Genomic DNA, 17,976 nt, shown 5'->3' on the forward strand with positions numbered 1-17,976 from the left:
GTACTAAAAATATACACTTTTTAGAACATCACACATGTGAATAAGTGTTTGGGGTTAAACATACAGAGATGCCAAAAGATGGTTCAAGGGATTTTATTTCAAAATTGGTAGAAATGGCACTAAAGGTTTTCCCATCCCGTCCTCCCGTGGGCTCCCAACTTCTTAACCCAGAATTCTCTAAACCCAGGTTTGCCAACTAGTGATCAGTAACCTCTATTTTCTAAATGTTGGCTACAGGTGAGGACCCATATCTTCAAACCACCTCCCTCCTCCTGCTTCACTGCACCCTCATCACTACACTACTATCATCATACACTCTCTCCACACCCTTCTATCACCTCCTACACTTCTCCCCCTCTCTACTGTTTGTTCCTTCTTTATCACTCACTCTTCACACCCTCCTCGCCCCACTCTCTCCCGCAACCAATGCCTCTCCTTAAATCTCTCTATAGCCTCTGACACATTCTCCACCAGGTACACCCTTCTCGCTTTTCTCTTGTCCCACTTCTTCTGTTCCTGACTTCAACCAAACACCGTCCAGTCTCCTGTTACGCTCACCTGGCTCCCACAGGGGTGTCGGTCAGACCCGGGCAGCTGCGGTCTCCACCCACGTGATGCGTAGTGCAGCGATGACAGACTGGATCTGCCCTCCTAATCTTGTCTGCTTAACCCGTAGAAATATTCTCCTTATATTCTTGAAAGATGAGCTCTCCATCCTGCGTGGATTTGCAGGGGCGCGTCGATTCCAGTTACTTCACTGGTTTGAAGGCTCTGGAGCGTTCCGGAGAGTATTGACTCTGCGGTTCCTGGTGAGGACCAGCAAGTATTAAGTTCATAGAGTTCAATATGACCGATGTTCACTCTTGTTCCCCCCTTCCTTTCTTGTCTTGCAGCTGGCTCGTGAAAAGATGCTCTTGTGGCAGCTGGTGATGCTCAGGTAAGAGTCTGTATTACCCGGCGCTGTCCAGTAAATGTTGCACGAGGAAACGTGTTGTTTTGTCTCTCTTTACAGATGCGGCATGTGAAAATATGGAGAGTCACAAAAGGATGCCTCCGGTGGTAAATCAGTGGTAAGAATTATATTTGTTGGTTCCCTCGGCTCACCTTGTGGTTTTCTTTTGTCTCCTAGGTGCCGAAGTTCGGCGAAGAAATGATGGAGGCAGCGCCGATCCGAAGGATGCTGTGAAGACTGGTGAGTATGGCGCGGCGCTGCAGCTGGAGGGGCGGTGCGTGCAGAAATAATGTTCTTTACAGGTCCGGAGACAAGATGGATCCAGAATCAGGTGTGGAATAGAAATAAATTTGTTTTCTAACCTTGTACCTTTCTTTCCCCTTTGTTTTAGGAGCTCCGGATTCGAGGCGGGCGTGGCAGAAGACTGGATGCAGGCTGCAGGCACGGTGAGTGTTACGCTGCTGGATGCAGAATAACGCGAAACGTGTGTTGCTGGTCGGGCGTGGTTTAAATAGCCTCAAAAGTAGTCCCAGGTAAGAAGTCCCTAGAACCACACCCGAGTAAAAAATAGTCCCTGTAGAAAAATAGTCCCTTTCAGGCTTCATGTTGGATTGGAGTCATTTGCAGCATGGTCTGCCTGAGGTAAGTAATGACTAGGAGCCTGGCGCCTTAGGCGTCAGGACTGATTCCTACTATGAGCCTGGCGCCTAAGGCGCCAGGACTGAACCCAGATAGCCCCTAGCCGGGGCTGCTGAGGTTTTACTAAATGTCTAGATGCCTGCTCCCGGGGCTGATGGGCTTGGTCCAGATGCCTGGGGGTAGGCATCATGACATCTCCTCTGTGCTGGCTGGGGTTTTATAGCCCAGCCTTCCCCTCTACCAATACTCTTCCTAGATCCCATTGGTCCTCTTGGTCACATGCTCCTCCCTAGGCCAGTCTCTGGCTATTTTTTCACTAGGGGCTGGGTTACACAGATACAAAGCTTTAAATAATCATTTTAGCCCCGGACTCTTCAATCTCCATTGGCAGAGTAGCAGCCAGGTGCCCAGGCTGCTAATTTTCCTTGTTGTTTTCTTCATGTGCAGGCGAGTTTTGATTTCAATTTGGTTTGGGGAGGAATTCTGTTTCTACCCTGCTCCCCTCTAGACCCTGCTCACTCTCAGCTAATGTTTTGTTGCCCCACTATTCCCCTAGAGTCTGTCTGGGGTTGGTTGGTTGGGTGTCTCATCTGAGAGTTAATGGCCAGAAAAACAAAAAAAAGAAAACTCTGGACAGAACAAATACTTAGAGGCATGCCTTTCCGAGTCTCTGGAACAGAGCTGGTTCTCGCATTCACCTGTATAGTCCCGAGGTCTGGCAGTGTACCAGTTTTCCCCCTGGCCAAGTAGTCCTGGACCCGGTCACAATGTATAAAAACAGTAAAGGGTCATAAGAGTCCCTACCCACCCCTAAACTAAATGTACGCCCTCTACCTGGTGGTTGGCACAATGCATTATCAATGCAAAAACAAACCACAGAAAACAAAAATGTACACTGCAGCCTAGTCAATGCCAGATTAATGTTAAAACACACAATAGAAATATCGGAGCTGCTACGCGATGGAGGGACAGACATGCTATTCCTTGTTGAAACCTGGCTAACTCAAAACCTGAAGGTAACAGCACACGATTCCCTACCCAACAACTTCAAACTTGAACAAGCCAATCGAGAAGCAAAAAGGAGGACGTCTCGCTGTGGCATACAAGGACCAGCTAAAGAGAACAACTGATCCACCACTAAACATCCCAAACTGCGAATCACTCCTCCTGCACTTAGCTTAGATATCAAACCAAACTATTGTTCCTACTTGTCTACAGGCCACTGACATACAACCATACTTTCACGGACACATTTGTGGGCGCCATCACCAACATCACTATTAAACATGATCCCCTGATCATACTGGGAGATTTCAACGTCTTGTTTGAAGAAGAAAACATTGATTTACCCACTGACAAATCAGCTAGCAACGATGCATCTACAACAACTGGTGAATGGAGCGATACACACAGCAGGATACACCCTATATGCAATCTTCTGCAACAAAAACCTAGTCACAACTGCACTACCAATGCAAATCCTCTGCAACAACCACTTCATAATACCCTTCGCGATCCACCCGCCAACGTGGATACTAGGTTAGCTAGGGAGGTCCCAATAAATCCTCCAATTCAGAAAAGAAACTGGAAATCCATCAACATTGCAGACCTAAACTCCAGGCTGGAAGCAATAAAACAATCAATCATTGTTTTGGACACACCAACAAGAAATAACTGAGACCATCAAAAAATGGCTGACGAAAACACTAGATGACATTGCATCAGAAGACACATTCACCCCCTCACTAGAAAACGTGGCGTGAGATGGTTCAAACCCCACCTGAGAGAACTGAAAAACCGAACAGGAAACCGGAACAAGATTGGAGGAATAACTACAACTATCAGAAAAAAAAAAGAAAAGAGAAAAAACAAAATCACATACCAAAGACAGATACGACTTACAAAGTTGAAATACTCAAAGCAAAAAAAGACATACAACGAACGGATCATAAACTCAAGCAAAACCCAGAAAGAGATTTTCGACTTCATCAATGAACTAAGAGGCCCAACAGCATGCAACAACACACCCACACATCACAAAAACTATGCAATGACCTTGCAGACCACTTCAAAAACAAAATTCACAAACATCCAGCAAGTCATTAAGGGCAGGTCTAAAAACACCAACAACCCCCAAACAACCAATATCAGAAATATCAACTAGACTAAACCACCTCCCACCAATCCCAACAGAAATATTCAACAGCCTGGTGAGCAAAAGCAACAGAGCCAGCTGTCCAGCAGACCCCTGCACACCAGACGTGTACGAGAATATCCTCATCCATTAAACACCTGCAGAATATTTCCTCAACCTCTTCAACCACTCACTAGAAACGGGAGCTGTGCGATGAGCCTTCAAATTGGCATACATCAGACCATTCCTTAAAGTCCCACCTGGAAACACAAAAAGACCTAACCAACTACCGACCAATCTCAAACGCCGCGTGCAGCGAAGCTACTAGAAAGCTACGTATTAGAACAATGTGGATGATCTAAAAACCAACTCAGACTCCAACGTCAAATCGGCACCAATACTACGTGATCTATCAGCAGCCTTCGATACAGTCCACCATGAAACTCATCAACAGACAAAGCTATAGGAATCGTCAATGCAGCACTACTCTGGCTAAAATCCTTCAGGATAGAAAGAACAGAAGCAAGTTGGACATTCAAGTCAACATCCTCCATACCCCAAAGGTAATCACTACCAAACATGGGGAGCGGGGGACACCCCCTCAACCCCTGCTCCCCATGTTTGGTAGGGATTACCCAAATTGGTGGTTTCAAAACGACTAAATGGGACTGGCTGAATTCAGCCAGTTGTACCATATGGTCAATTTGAAACTACCAATTTGGGTAATACTGCCTCATCTGCTACAACTATGTAGAGGACACACAAATCATTTACAAAATCAATGCTAGCGAAACCCATCCCTTACCAATTGCCTCACAGAAATAAACCATTGCATAAGTATCAATAGCCTTAACCTCATAGTGGACAAAATAGAAATCATGATCACACCCAATGACCCAAAACGGGGCAATCCAAAGAAATAAAGCATCCTACAGCAAATCATCATAGAATATTAACTTGACGGATCAACCTAACCTGCAGAAAAGGCTTTAGATGACTGCCCACTAATCCTACTAAAAACTCTCTAACACTCTGCACACTCATCCTCAAACACTGAACAAATCAGACACATACCTACGCCACAGGGATAAATCAAATAACCATTGCAAACTACAGACATTGCACAACACCCAGCAGGACACTAAACCAATCACACACAAATCACCCACATTCACTCATGCAAAAAACACCACATCACGCCGACCAACTAACAAACCAGCACACAGTGACTGTTATTTCCGAACTGAATCTACCAACAACACATCAAAGCTCCCTTGTGCTTTTCCCTCTCATTCTCACTAAGCCTTCCCAACCCCCTTGCTGATCCGTCAGAGCGCCATGAAAAAGATAGCAGTGCTCGGTATAAATCACAATCACATATCCTATATGGCTACGGCTATGGGGTAGGGAGACTACAGTTGAACACATTTACAGAGTCATTATCAGGATCCAGGATGCCAACATATGAATAATAATTATTTCCTATATGATGCAGAGGGATTTGTATTTGATCCTTGCAGCAACCAGGCGCCAGTGGAGACATTTTAGGGCTGGAGAGATACGGTCCCCGAGTTGAGGCCAAGGATAAGTCTTGCAGTCCTATTGTGGATAAGCTGGAGGGGGCGGAGAGTGGAAGAGAGTAGATGAAGGAAGAGGCTGTTGCAGTAGTCCAGCCTAGAGAGTACCAGGGCTCTAGAGACATTGAGTTTATGGGGAAAGGTGAGGAAAGGAAGGATGCCTCAGAGGAGGCGGAGTTGAAAATGGGCCTTCTTGACAAGGTCCAAAGTGAGGAAGGAAAAAGAGAGAGGAGTTGAAGATGACTCCAAGATTTCTGGCTTCAGATGAAGGAGAATGGGGAAGCACATAAACGGTGGCCAGAATGAAGGGAGGAAAGAGGGAGCAGGAATCCTGATAGGATGGATCTCAGTCTTGCTGGCATTGAGGCAAAGATCATTAGAGGTACACCACGACTGGATAGCAAATAGGCAGTCAGGAATGGTAGAGGAAGTAGCAAGAGGGTCAGAGGGAAGTTTGAAGAGTTGGGTGTCACCTGCATAAAACTGGAAATGGGGGTAGAAAGTAGACATAAGGAGAGCAAGTGGAGCGAGATAGATGTTAAAAAGCCAGGGTAAGATGTTGGAGCCCTGGGGGATGCCACAGGTAGAGATAGAGGTGGAAGAAGAGAAAGAGCCCAAGATAACCTGAGAGGGGCGGTTGGTGAGGAAGGAAGTCAGCCAGTCCAGTGCCCGCTTCGAGATACCAAGGGTATCATGGAGCTGTTTTATGAGGATGGAGTGGTTGACCATTTCAAATGCAGAGGTGAGTCAAGTAGAATGAGAACAGCGGCAGAGTTAGAGTCCAGCGATGCAAGCAGTTTTTCACAGGTGTTGAGGAGAGCAGTTTCCGTGCCTCTGGATTGTCAAATCCAGACTGATGTTCGTGTAGGCAACCAACCAGCTCATTATATTGGGTCAGTTGTGGGACGACCAGTTTCTCCAGGAGTTTCCCAAGGAAGGGAGTGATAGAGATGGGGCGGTAGTTAGCCGGACATAAGGGGTCGGCGAAGGCTTTTTAGGAGGGGGCGCACCAGAGAGTTCTTCAAGGAAGAGGTGAAACCCAGAGGCATAGACAGGGTAGGGCCAGAGAAGGCAAGGCCGGCCCATCATCTGTAAATGCCCACCCAGCAGCACTGTGTGGGCATTTACAGATGTTAATGTCACTGTGGTGGACCCAACTACATTGGCTTCAGGCCCCACTTACTAGACAATCCTGGCTCCGCCTCTGAAAACACCTGGTAGCAAAAGAGTGACTGCAGAAATCAGCAAGTGCGGGGGCAAGGGAGCCAATGTTGTCCTTAATAGTTCTGGAAGAACAGAAGGGTCCTGTTTGGAGGAGACCTTCATAGAGCGGACAACCCTAGAGACCTCATCTGATGTGATAGGAGAGAAGGAGGAGAGGAAGGCTGAGGGAGGATGGGAGGCCAGGGGTGGCATGGGGATGGGAAGGGGGGAGGTGGAAAGGGGGGGGAAGAGAGTGCTCAATATGTCGTGACTTTTTGAAGTGAAGTGTATGGCCAATGCAGTGCAGAGGGCCTGAGAGGGAAGATGCGTGGTGGAGACTGCGGAAGGATTGTGTACTTCCTTGCAGATTTGAAAGAGTTCAGCCGTGTTGTTGGATGCACAAGAGACACAAGCCTGGAAGTGGGCCCTCTTAGTACAGTCCAGTAGGCCAGAGTGTAACGCAGTGATTTACAAATACATAGTAAAGGAAAGGTACAAGCTCACCTTTATATCTCTTTGTATAAAACTCCAGGGATCCAAAGGGGACCCAGTGAAAAACACCAGTCACTTTAATGGGTTTCTAGTCAAAGTTGACAGTCATACTGTCGAAATACAACAGTTTCGTCTCAAAAGCATTGAGAATAATTTTTTCGAATGAACCTTTTTTTTTTTGGGTGGGTCACCCCCCAAACCCGTTTTTGGGGGAAAAAACCACCATTTTCACTATACGAAACCCAAAATAAAAAAAAAATTACATTAAAAAAATGCATTCAAATGTTTTTTTTTCTGTGCTTTTGTTTCGAAATTATTGTATTTCGAAACAATTTTTTCAAAACATTGACGGGCCATCCTTTGATGGAGTTGCTAAAAAAGTGTTCCTCATATGAATCGACAAACAATTGCAAAAGGCAGAGTAGTCGTTATACGATAAGGTCAGGTAATTCTGTGTTCTACCCCACAGGTGCAGAGAAAGGTGCAACCAACCTCAGAGAATATCAGAGGAAACAGCATTAAAGAGGTCCAGTTTGTGATTCGGGATCCATAAACCCTATAGAAAGATGAAACCAAGCAGACTCAGGCCAATGAAAGTAGATGACAAATGGCGGTAGAGGGTGACCTGCAGAACCCACTACCACAGACTCAGGTGATCCTTGAGGATAAATCCAGAGAACAAACTACTAGCCCAGGACTCAGGGGTAAATACTGTATTGGTGCAGAGGTAGACACATGGCACAAAGGTGGCATGCGTGTTAGCATAAACATTTATTTACCAGAAAATAGGGGGGGGAACGATCTGCCCCTATAACTAAGAGGGGTTGCCCTGCCTCAAATAAAACGAAGGATGGTGTTGGAACGTCAATCAAAATCAAGCAGTCCACTGTCCTGTGTTACAAATCTATTTCCGTCCATTAAACTGGTTTCTCAGCAGTGTGTAAATGGGCGGGGAATATCCTCCTTCCCCAGCTTTATCATGTCTCTTAATCAGGCCCAGTTCACTATCCTACCAGGCAATGGTCTTGCATGTACAATTCTCAAATCCTCTCAACATATGGGTCCACGATCCTTCTCTCTCTTCCGGTTTCTTTGGGGTGAAGTATGTCTCCATTTCATTTCTCTGCAAAGTCCCACTGGGACGAGGAAGATGGTTCTGCACTTCCTCCCAAACACAGCCTCAGGGGTTCCCAGCGCCTTCCCGCTCCCCCTATGCAAACCTTCGAACTTGGTCTGTGAGGATCTCGGTCCTCGACAGCACTGGCAAGATTCTCTGGCATCCCCTTGGCTCTCGGTCTGATCTTGGCTTTCGGCGTCTCCACCAGGCTGGTTTCTACCCGCACATCAGGTCTCACCTGGACCACCCGGTTGGCGTCCTTTCTGCCACCAGACTTTAAATGAGTTTAGGCTCTCCTCTGCTTTTTTGGACACGGACTTCGCTCTCCAGGCATCCGGGTCTGCAGCGCATCCTCTCTGCGTGGTGTCGATTCCCCGCTCGATGCTCCTCTGGAGCAGGATTGACCATGAGGAAAGTCCTTTGTCAGTTTTTATGGTAAATCGGCTCTTGAATCTCGGATAGCTAGTATATTTGTCTTGGTTCCAGGTAGGGCTCTTCATTACCCTGCTCCTCTTCATGTCAGTACTTGTGGAGCCATCTACTCCCATACTTTCCTCTCCTTTCCTTGTCACAGTATTGTCTATCTGATCACAGTATTGTCTAACTGATAGACAGGGCTACTGTACATGAAGTGACTAACAGAAGAAAGAGGAGACAGAGGATGGGGGTGCTTGGGCCCTATCCATGTTGTGTAGTGGATCATGGTGTTTGCACTACTGCGTTCTCCCTTAATAGTCTTCCATTCTCCAACAGAGCGGGTTCCCTACTGTGGTATCCTCCCGCTGAGTACTAACCCCAGGGGGACTATCGGTTAGCGGGCTCTCCTCCCTGGTCCCACAGCCAGGGTCACCCTCCAGGGGAGAAGTAACATCATCATGGGATTTGTCATAGTAGCCGCTGCTCCAATTTCGAAGAACTTGACTTAGGTACAGCGAAGCAATCCAGTGAGTGAACGGCTTTGCTTGCATGGCGACTTACAAGGTCCACTAGAGTTCCGAAAGCTATGCCTGCGCACATCCTACGCTGCAATAATCACTTACGACTTTTGCAGCCTTGTGTATTATTGAAAAAAAATAGGTGGTACAAGTTTCAATGCGTTGGCACCTGTCCTGTGGAACTCGTTACCCCTAGAACCTAAAAGATGTATATCGACAGCACAATTTAAGAAATATATAAAAACATTTTTATTTGATATAGGAGTTTCTGCTTTTTGTGGTAAAACAACCTGCTTATCTCACTTTCTCTGTTCTTTGTATGTTTGTCTTGTGAGCGCCCTGAGGCCCATGGGAGAGTGGCGCAATAAAAGAAATAGATACACTACACAAGAACTTGTATCCTGGACCAACAAAACCGTGGCGACCAAAATTAAGACTAACAGGCCTTTCCAGGAGGGGCACCCACTAGCCAGGAGCAGAAGCAATGACAGAGTGAGTGTAGGAAACACAAGTATATCCGGAGGGCTCAAAGGGAAAAATTGAGCTGCCTACCATCAGAAAAAAGTGCCATGATGGTGGCAACCCAAGATGGCCCAATCAAAGAGAAGAGGTGGGCTAGTGGTGCGAGAGCTTAACCTGCAGAGCTATCCTACCGACAACAGAGGGTCCCTACCTGAAGGCACTAGGCCAGGAGAAGAAAACCAAAATACTATGAGAAAACAGCCCAGACACAGTCTCAGCAGGGGACAGCCAGCACGCCCACCTAGTGAAGAGAACTTGGATGCCAAGGAGGAACAACCTAGGAAGGACATCCAGCAGCCAAAAGAGCAAAGGAATAGTATACAGGGATCACCAATTATGGCCAAACCTTCAGAAATGCAGAAATAGAGCTGCAAAATACCAGTAGACTTGAGGAATGCCAGGGACTTCTCTAGATATACACATTCACTCATGGGCTGGCCTAAACCAGTACTCTAATTTCACAAAAGGCAGTCACACAAAGATCTTGGTGTCCAGCCAATTAGCTAGCCCTGAACACTGCTGAACACAGAGTCACACACACTGTTTGTGCATTGGCCTATCTAGGGCAATGGACCAGTCCAAAGCACTACAGATGCAGCAGGGTCTGAGTGAGCACATGTTTGCACAAGCCAGTTTAGGCCCGCCTGAGTTTCCCTAAACAAAAGGATGGCCCAAAAATAAATCAAATAGCAGCCAGCGGGACTAGTATTAGTGCTTCAATGGCTACCATAAAGGTTGCTTGGGCTACTAATGTGTTAAAAATGGCTGCACCCCTGGTGACTCCAAAAGTAAGATACAGCTGCCACCAGCCTACATCACAACACAAGTGGAGGCTTATGTAACCCCCCACCCCCGCCCCCACGGCAAGGGCTAAATGAGGTGCTTGGAAAGCACTGGCTGGCCTAGAAGGCATATGGGCTAACTGTCATGATGCCTACCCCCGGTGAACCAGACCAGGTCCAGCAACCCCGGAAGCAGGTATCACTTTATTTTGAGCTAGCCCAAAAACCCCTGCTAGGGGCTGTTTGGGTGCGGTCCTGGCGCCTATGGCGCCAGGCTCATATGGAGAGTCAGCCCTGGCGCCACAGGCGCCAGGCTCATAGAGTGGAACTTGCCGGATGCAGACCATGCTGCAGAGCTCCAAGCCAAATGAGGCTTGGAAGGGACTATTTTAGCTAGGGACTATTTTTTACTTGGGTGGGGCTGGGGAGGAATACTTACCTGGGACTACTTTGGAGGCTATTTAAACCACGCCCGAAGAGCAGCACACGCTTCGCGTTATTCTGCATCCAGCAGCGTAACGCTCACCGTGTCTGCAAGCCTGCATCCAGTCTTCTGGCACGCCCGCCTGGAGTCTGCAGCTCCTAGAGAAAGGGAGGAACAGAAGGAGAAAATGTTAGAATAAGAGCAAAACCTTCGATCCTTACCTGAATTCCAGATCCACCGCGCCTTTGAGCTGGAAGAAAGAAGCATTTTACGCGTGCCGCCTCGCCTGCTGCAGCGCCGCGCTGAACTCACTGGCCTTCGCAGCATCCTCACGATCCACCGCATCCTTCTGCACGTTCCTGCCGCATTCTGGCACCTAAGGGGAACACAAGAACAGCAAAGGTGAGCCAAGGGAATAAACAGAGGCAATAGTAACTACCCCCATAGACTTACCTGGTTACCGCCGGGGGTACTATTCCTCTTCACGGGTCGGCGCAGTCTCCATTGCATCCTCGCCGTACCCCGGCCTCTAAGGGGACAAAAGGACAACAAGGTGAGACAAAGGGACAAACAAGGGGAACTCTTCTCACCGCAATAGACTTACCTAATTTTACCGCCGGAGGCATTATTCCCCGAACTTCATATTTTCTCTCCACACCTGAATAAGGGAGCAAGCAACAGGTTACATTCTGGCCTTATTTTATTGAACTGTGTAGGATAAACCAAATACATACTTTTCGGAGTCAATATTGTTCTGGTGCGCACCAATTCCTTCGAGCCAGTGAAGCAACTGGTTATCAACGCGCCCCTGCGCTCAATGCAGGATGGAGAGCTCATCTTTTCAAACCATCAGGTGAGACTATAAGAGGGGACATCAAAGGTGATCTGTGGGGAGAACAGCGGGGGTGGGGGGATTTATGCTCAACTACACGGGTGGTTAATTCCCTTTCTCCATTTGCAGAAGAATATTCCTAAGGGCCAAGCAAACGAAGCTAGGTCGGCCAGTCCAGTCCATCATCTCGGCCCTACACGTCACATTGGTGGAGACCGCAGCTGTCCAGTTCAGATCCACGCCTCTGTGGGAGCGAGGTGAGCGTAACAGAACGCGAAGCCTACCCACAAATTCCCACCCGGGCGTTATGGATACCTCAGAGACTGACCAATTGGCCCAATTACTAGGGGAACTGAGGGCTGAAGTGCATTCCGCCCGTCAAGAAACCAATGCTCTTAGGAGAGAACTGATTTTGTCAAAGGAGCTAACTGATGACCTTGCTAGGCAACTATTGCAAAGCCAGGCTGGACAAGCACCCCTACCTGGTTCCGGGGGAAATCCAGCTCCTGTGTTATCGAGTCACCCTGTGCAAATAAACCTACCAGGACATATTCCATTAGCTCCACCCGAACGCTTTGCCGGAGATCCCAAAAGGTTTGCCGTGTTCATAAACCAATGCCGCTTGCACTTTTTATGCAGATTTGGAGCCTTCCCAAACGATCAAGCCAAGGTAGCCTTTGTATTGTCATATCTCAGCGGCAGTGCAGCTGATTGGTCAATTCCACTAGTTACTCAGGATGACCCAATTCTTCGGGATTTTCAGGGCTTTCAAACTAGCATGGAAAGACTATTTGCCAGGCACTCCCAAGGACAGGCCTGGGTAACGAACTTTTGTCCCTACGACAGGGTAACCAGGACCTTCTATCCTACATCGCAACCTTTAATAGGTTGATAGTGGAAACTGGATGGCCTGAGGTAAAACGAATCACGTTATTTCATCGAGGGCTTCGAGGAGAACTCAAGGATGTCTTGGCTCAAGTCGTGAACCCACCTCAAGACTGCGCTGAATACATAGACTTAGTGGTCCAGTTAGATCACAGACTTCAGAACAGAAAGGCTGATCTAGCCAAGTCTGAGAATCGGGTGTTGGTCAAAACCCACGCTAACCCCAAAGGAGCAGATGCTTCAGAACCCATGCAAATCGGAGGGGTTAAAGGACCCTTAACCCAGAAGGAAAGAGAAAGGAGACGGCAAATGCAATTGTGTCTATATTGTGGAACTTCTGGGCATTTTCTACAGGATTGCCCTGTAAAACCACCCAAGAAGGTGGTAGGAGCTACTGATAAAAGCCATATGGAGTCAGACTCGGGAAACGACCACGCCCGACAAGCATAGAGGTCCGCTTGCCGAGCTTGAAGAAGGATACTCAGACCTCGCATTTCATCATACCAATGGTCCTCGTAGACCCAGGGCAGCCATCGCGTATGCCCGCAGTAAGGGCATACATTGATAGCGGGGCCATAGGAAACTATGTGGATTATGAATTGGCTTCCAGGATGAATCTACCTCTCTGCCGAAAAACCACCTCAGATGTCATCACCACAGTCGATGGTACTGAAATTGCCTCTGGGCCTGTAACTCATTCCACCGCACAGATGACACTATTGGGTCAGGATGGGCATCGAGAGACTATTGTGCTTGATCTAATCAAAGCCCCACAGTTCCAAATAATACTGGGGATACCTTGGTTGGAAACTCATATTCCTTGTATTGATTGGCGAGAGAAGAGAATAACCTTCCTGGATTGTGCACAAACCTGTTACCCAAAGAAAAATTAGAACGCAGGCCTCGCCACAGTAACCACAGCAGTCATGCAACTACCTCAGAATACCAAGAATCCCAGGATGTCTTCCAAAAGGAACAGGCAAACACCTTACCTCCTCACAGATTGTACGATTGTCATATCTATCTCATACACGGTGCACAACATCCTTGTAGCAGGATCTATGCCCTTACGGAACCTAAAAAACCTTCACCTACGACAATACTTAGACCAGTACCTTGCCAATGGCTTTATTCGCCTATCCAAGTCCCCTGCATCTTCAGCTTTGTTCTTTGTGCCCAAAAAGGAAGGTGAACTCAGAACGTGCATAGACTACCGCGCATTGAACCAGATAAATGTTAAGAACCGATACCCATTGCCTCTAATCCCTGAACTACTAGACCGAGTGAAGGACGCCCGTATATACACTAAATTAGATCTCCGGGGGGCATACCATCTGGTACGTATAAAAGAGGGCGACAAATGGAAGACTGCTTTCTGCACTAAGTATGGGTTATTCGAATACCAGGTGATGCCTTTCGGGTTGTGCAATGCACCAGCAGCCTTCCAATACTTCATGAAAGATGTCCTTCGTGAACTCATTGACGTTTGTGTTGTCGTGTATATCGATGATATTCTAGTATACTCCTCTTCAGAATCTGACCATGTGAAGCACGTCCGAGCAGTCCTTGAGAAATTGCGCCAGCACAAAATATATGCAAAACTAGAAAAATGTGTTTTTCATGCCACAGAAGTTGAATTCCTTGGGTTTATCCTGATCCCAAAGGGAGTCCGAATGGACTCACGAAAGGTGGACGCAATCCTTAAGTGGCCATCACCAAGTTCAGTTAAAGGAGTACAAAGCATGCTCGGCTTTGCCAATTTCTACCGCAGATTCATCCCAGATTTTTCACGTCGTACATCCCATCACAGCACTCTTGCCAAAAAATAAACGCTATAAGTGGACTGAAGAAGCTGAAAAAGCCTTCCAAGAGCTGAAAGCAAAATTCACGTCTGCACCTGTGTTAAAGCACCTGCGCCCTGAACTTCAATACATAGTGGAAACTGATGCATCCAGTCTAGCCATGGGAGCTGTCCTGTCTCAAAAGGACCCTGAAACTGGCCAGTTTCACCCAGTAGCATTTTGGTCCAGAAAGTTCTCTGCACCCGAGTTAAACTATGCGGTTACCGACAAGGAGTTATTAGCCATTAATCCGGCTTCAAGGCTTGGCGGCACTATCTTCTCGGTGCCAGGCATACCATTACTGTGATCACTGATCACCGGAACTTACAGTATTTAAAAACAGCCAAGGCCCAATCTTCACGTCAACTCTAATGGGCATTGTTCTTTGCTGAGTTCGATTTCGTGATAACCTATCAACCAGGTTGTAAAAATGGTAAAGCAGACGCCTTATCCCGAATAGGGATGGGAGAGGCAGAAGTGAACCCAGAACCGGTACCTATAATTTCCGAACAAAGGATTCTTGGCATGACTACTCTACAGACACTAGAGGACATTCAGGTAAAGATCCAGCAACTCTTTAATCCTACAGCCCTGCAGGAATGGGTAAAGAAAGGCCCGGACTACTCTGTCGCCAATGATCTGCCTTATTACTAAGGGCGACTATTTCTGCCACACAAGGAACTACAAGAGCTAGTCATTTCCCGTTATCATGATACCCTAATGGAGGGGCAACCAGGTATTGTAAAAACTTAAGCTAAAATTAAAAGACAATTCTGGTGGCCCACCTGGCGAAAGGATATTAAATCATTTGTGATGTCTTGTGGTATTTGCGCCCAAAACAAAAGTCAAAAGAAAAAACAACCAGCTGGACTCTTACAACCTTTAGACATTCCGCCTACACCATGGTACACCTTATCGTTAGACTTAATTACCGATCTACCTCCTTGTAATGGGTTTAACACCATTCTAGTTATTGTGGATCTTTTTTCCAAGATGGCCCACTTTATTCCTTTAAAAGGACTACCTTCAGCCTCAATCCTGGCCAAAGAATTCCTCAAAAACATTGTTCGCATACATGGGTTTCCGTCCGTGTTGGTCTCTGACCGGGGCAGTCAATTCATTTCACATTTTTTGAAGAAATGTTGTCAATTGGCGCAAATCGACGTGAGATTATCGACCAGTCACCACCCCCAGACCGATGGTCAAAGGGAGAGGACCAACCAGACTCTTGAAAAATACCTGCGTTGTATGTTACAACAAACTACGAGTAATGGATCGCCGAATATGCATACAATAATTCAGTACATTCTGGAACTGGACAAAGTCCCTTTTATACCCTATATTGGCACCACCCTCGAACCTCAGACCTTGACTCACCCCAACACTTAGAAATGCCCGCAGTGGACCATCTACACGCTATGATTACACAAGCCTTTAAGGAGGCAACTGCACATTTAAAACAGGTGAAGGAGAAATATAAGAAAGATGCTGATCGGCATAGAAGTGATACTCCACAGTACCAGATAGGGGACCAAGTATGGTTGGCCACAAAACACATACCCCCTCAAGGGAACGCAGACCTTTAACCCTAGATATTTGGCATCTTACTCTATTAAGGCCATTATCAACCCGGTGGCCGTCAAGTTGGACTTACCTGCTAATATGCAAATTCATCCCGTCTTTCATGTATTATTTTTGAAGCCAGTGCAACCAGGTACAAGACTAACCAAGCCACCAGACCCCGTCCTTATAGACGGGGAACCCGAATTTGAAGTTAAGAACATCCTGGACTCCAAGATGGTGAAGTCAAAACTTTTTATTTAATCGACTGGAAAGGTTACGGACCACAGGAAAGGTCTTGGGAACCTAGTGACCACGTGCATGTACCTCGATTGGTGAAGATTCCACCGAAATCTCCCAGACAAACCAAAACCACAGGGAAGAACGACTTTAGGAGGGGCCTTGGGGGGGGGGGGGTGCTGTCATGATGCCTACCCCCAGGGAACCAGACCAGGTCCAGCAACCCCAGAAGCAGGCATCACGTTATTTTGAGCAAGCCCAAAAAACCCTGCTAGGGGCTGTTTGGGTGCGGTCCTGGCGCCTATGGCACCAGGCTCATATGGAGAGTCAGGCCTGCCGCCATAGGCCCCATGCTCATAAAGTGGAACTTACCTGATGCAGACCATGCTGCAGAGCTCTAAGCCAAATGAGGCTTGGAAGGGACTATTTTACCTAGGGACTATTTTTTACTCGGGTGGGGCTGGGGAGGAGTACTTACCTGGGACTACTTTGGCAGCTATTTAAACTTCGCCCCAAGAGCAGCACACGCTTCGTGTTATTCTGCATCCAGCAGCGTAACGCTCACCGTGTCTGCAAGCATGCATCCAGTCTTCTGCCACGCCCGCCTCGAGTCTGCAGCTCCTAGAAAAAGGGAGGAACAGAAGGAGAAAAGGTTAGAATAAGAGCAAAACATTCGATCCTTACCTGAATTTCGGATCCACCGCGCCTTCGAGCTGGTAGAAAGAAGCATTTTACGCGCGCCGCCTCGCCTGCTTCAGCGCCGCGCTGAACTCACCGGCCTTCGCAGCATCCTCACGATCCACCGCATCCTTCTGCACGTTCCTGCCGCATTCTGGCACCTAAGGGGAACACAAGAACAGCAAAGGTGAGCAAAGGGAATAAACAGAGGCAATAGTAACTACCCCCATAGACTTACCTGATTACCGCCACGGGTACTATTCCTCTTCACGTTTCGGCGCAGTCTCCATTGCATCCTCGCCGTACCCCGGCACCTAAGGGGAACAAAAGGACAACAAGGTGAGGCAAAGGGACAAACAAGGGGAACTCTTCTCACCGCAATAGACTTACCTAATTTTACCGCCGGAGACATTATTCCCCGAACTTCCTATTTTCTCTCCACACCTGAATAAGGGAGCAAGCAACAGGTTACATTCTGGCCTTATTTTATTTAACTGTGTAGGAGAAGCCAAATCCTTACCTGAACTTCGTCAGCTACCAAGAGGAACTCTTCGCTGGGGTCAAGCTGCTAACTGCAAGGAATTAGACAAGAGTGAAAGTCAGACATGTGAACTCTTACGAACTACATACTTTTCGGAGTCAATATTGTTCTGGAACTCACCAATTCCTTCGAGCCAGTGAAGCAACTGGTTATCAACGCGCCCCTGCGCTCAATGCAGGATGGAGAGCTCATCTTTTCAAACCATCAGGTGAGACTATAAGAGGGGACATCAAAGGTGATCTGTGGGGAGAACAGCGGGGGTCTGGAGATTTACGCTCAACTCCACGGGTGTGTAATTCCCTTTCTCCATTTGCAGAAGAATATTCCTAAGGGCCAAGCAAAATAAGCTAGGTGGGCCAGTCCAGTCCATCATCTCGGCCCTACGCGTCACATTGGTGGAGACCGCAGCTGTCCAGTTCAGATCGACGCCTCTGTGGGAGCCAGGTGAGCGTAACACTAACGTATGACAGCATGGTTACGTTGTAAAAAGGGTTGCAGTGGCAGAGGGACTCCAGTAGATGTCCCTTTACAAAAAAAGTTAAACCAGGGGGAAAAATGTTTAGGGGTGAGGGGTCAGCAGAACCCCAAAAATTGAATTCTGTTCTAACAAGGACAGCTAAAT

General features: G+C 47.4%; 1 protein-coding gene across 1 annotated transcript in view; it reads right to left on the reverse strand.

The window, feature by feature from the left end:
* The window catches only part of CCDC57 (coiled-coil domain containing 57), a 1,326,425-nt gene that overhangs the window by 1,040,456 nt on the left and 267,993 nt on the right, over positions 1 to 17,976 (reverse strand). The window lies entirely within an intron of this gene.

Source organism: Ambystoma mexicanum, chromosome 3q (assembly GCF_040938575.1).
Source record: "Ambystoma mexicanum isolate Mex_15411 chromosome 3q, UKY_AmexF1_1, whole genome shotgun sequence".
Taxonomy (NCBI): Eukaryota; Metazoa; Chordata; class Amphibia; order Caudata; family Ambystomatidae; genus Ambystoma; species Ambystoma mexicanum.